Source organism: Peromyscus eremicus, chromosome 12 (genome assembly GCF_949786415.1).
Source record: "Peromyscus eremicus chromosome 12, PerEre_H2_v1, whole genome shotgun sequence".
Taxonomy (NCBI): domain Eukaryota; kingdom Metazoa; phylum Chordata; class Mammalia; order Rodentia; family Cricetidae; genus Peromyscus; species Peromyscus eremicus.
In genome coordinates this window covers 45418107-45421158 of record NC_081428.1, presented here as the reverse complement: position 1 = coordinate 45421158, position 3052 = coordinate 45418107, and positions in this window count along the sequence as shown.

The following is a 3052-nucleotide window of genomic DNA, read 5'->3' as shown; positions in this document are numbered from 1 at the left end:
GGGAAAAAAGAAAGCATCTTCAACAACTGATGCTGACATAACTGGATATTGGCATATAGAAGAATGCAAATAGATCCCTATCAATCACTCTGCACAAAACTCAAGTCCAAGTGGATCAAAGACCTCAACATAAATCCAGTTACACTGAACCTAGTAAAAGAGAAAGTGGGAAATAGCCTTGAACACATTGGCACAGGAGACAACTTCCTGAAAGCACCAGTAGCACAGACACTGAGATCAACAATTAATAAATGGGACCTCCTGAAACTAAGAAGCTTCTGTAAGGCAAAGGACACTTGTTGTAGAATATTATTTTAAGGTGTGTTACTTTTGTTTATATTGCATTTGTTTAGCTCTGTGAAGCTGTGTTACTTTGTCTGTTTAAAACATCTGATGGTCTGATAAAGAGCTGATGATAAAGAGTCAATGGTGGGGCAGGAGAGAGAAATAAGTGGGGCTGGCAAGCAGAGGATAATAGAAGAAGAAAGAGAAGGAAGAGGACTCCAGGGGCCAGCCACCCAGCTACACACCAACAATGGAGAAAGAAAGAAAGGTATACAAAAATAGAGAAAAGGAACAGCCCAGAGGCAAAAGATAGATGGGATAATATTAAGTTAAGAAAATCTGCCTAACAAGCCAAGCTAAGGCCAGGCATTTATAATTAAGAATAAGCCTCTATGTGTGATTTATTTGGGAGTTGGGTGGTAGGCTCCCCAAAAGAGAAAAAAAACAAAAAACAACAGACAGTGGCAATAGGAAAAAATGGCAGCCTATAAAATGGGAAAAGATCTTCACCAACTGCACATCTGACAGAGGGCCGATCTCCAAAATATATAAAGAGCTCAAGAAACTAGACATTAAAAAAAATCCAATTAAAAAATGAGGTACAGATCTAAACAGAATTCTAAACAAAAGAATCTCAAATGGCTGAGATATATTTGAAGAATTGTTCATCATCCTTAACCATCAGGGAAATGAAAACCAAAACGACTGTGAGATTCCATCTTACTCCATCAGAATGGCTAAGACCAAAAACATTAGTGGCAGTTCATGCATGTGAGGATGTGGAGCAAGGGGAATTGTAAATGAAGGCTTTTCTCTGTTCCACCTTGTCCTGCAGCTGTTTCCAAGTAATCACTCAGAGGCTTATATTAACTATAAATGTTTGGCTGATGAATCAGGCTTGTTACTAACTAGCTCTTACTTAAATTAACCCATTTCTATTAATCTATATTTTGCTACATGTCTCACGGCTTTACATGTGTTCTAATACATCTTATTTCTCTGGCGGCTGGCTGGCAGATGCCCTGACTCTGTCCTTCAGTTTGATAGTACTGCCTGACTTTATTCTGTCTCACCATTGACCAAACAGCTTTATTTATCAACCAATGAGAGCAACACATATTTACAGTGCACAGAAAGACCATCCAACAGCAGGGAACACTCCTCCATTGTGGTGGGAGCACAAACTTGTACAGCCACATTGGAAATAAATATGACAGTTTCTCAGAAAACTGGAAATCAATCTACCTTAAGACCCAGCTATATCACTCCTGGGCATATACTCAAAAGATATTCCATCCTACCACAAAGATAATTGCTCAACTTTGTTCATAGCAGTTTTACTCATAATAGCTAGAAACTGGAAACAACCTAGATGTCCCTCAATGAAGAATAGATAAAGAAAATCCATTTACACAATGGATTATTACTCAGCTTAAAAAAAAATCATGAAGTCTGCAGGCAAATTAATGGACTAGAAAAATCATCTTGAGTGAGGTAACCCAGACCCAGAAAGACAAACATGTCATGTACTCATTTATAAGTGGATATTAACTATACAATAAAGGATAATCATGCTACAATCCACAGACCCAGAAAGGCTAAGTAACAAAGAGAACTCAAGGGCAGTTGCGTGAACCTCCCTCACTGGGAAGGGGATATGGAACAGATATTGTGGGTGAATTTGGGGCAGGTGTGATGGAAATAGGAGGGGTCGTGTGGAGGGGGTGATGGAGAGAGGAAGAGTACTGGAGAGACAACTGGAATTGGGGGGCATTCCAGGGGCAAGGTAGAAACCTCGTGCAGTAAAAATTCCTAAGAATCTATTAGGGTGACCAAAGTTAAGACTCCTAGTAATGGGGGATATGGAGTCTGAACTGGCCATCTCATAACCAGGCAAGGCCTCAAATGGAGGGGTTGGGACTCCAACCCAGTCACAAAACCTTCAACCTACAATTTGTCCTGCTAGCAAAATGTGCTGGGGTAAGGTGACACAGAAATCGTGGGAGTGACCAGCCAACGACTGGTCCTGCTTGAGACCCATGCCGTAAGAGGAAGCCCAGAACTGACACTGCATGGAGGATCAGAAACTGGAGGCTGGACAGCCCAGAGACCTAGGGTAGAACTAAACAAGCCCAAGGGGGGGGGAAGTAAACGAAATGATTCCTGATGATATTCTGCTATACTTGTAGACAGGAATCTGGCATGATCCCCATCAGAGAGGCTCCATCAGCAACTGATGGAAACAGATGCAGAGACCTACAACCAAACATTAGGCAGAACTCAGTAAATCTTTCAGAAGAGGGGGAGAAAAAGATTGTAGGAGCCAGAGCAGTCAAGGATACCCCACGAAAACCCACAGAATTAACAAACCTGGACTCATAGGAGCTCACAGAGACTGAACCAACCACCAGAGAGCCTGCATGGGACTGACCTAGGCCCTCTGCTTATGCAATAATAGTTGTATAACTTGATGGTTTTGTGGGGCCCCTAACGGAGGGAGCAGGGACTGTTTCCAATGCTTTTACCTGCTTTGGGGACTGTTTTCCTCCTACTGGACTGCCTCGTCCAGCCTTAATATGAGGGGAGGTGCCTAATCTTACTGCAAATTGATATGCAATATTTGGTTGATATTTCTGAGAGGTCTGTCCTTTTCTAAAGGGAAACAGAGGAGGAGAGGAAGAGATGAGGGACTAGAAGGAGAGGAGGGAGGGGAAACTGTGGTCAGGATGTAATATATGAGAGAATAAATTAATAAAAAAACTTTAAA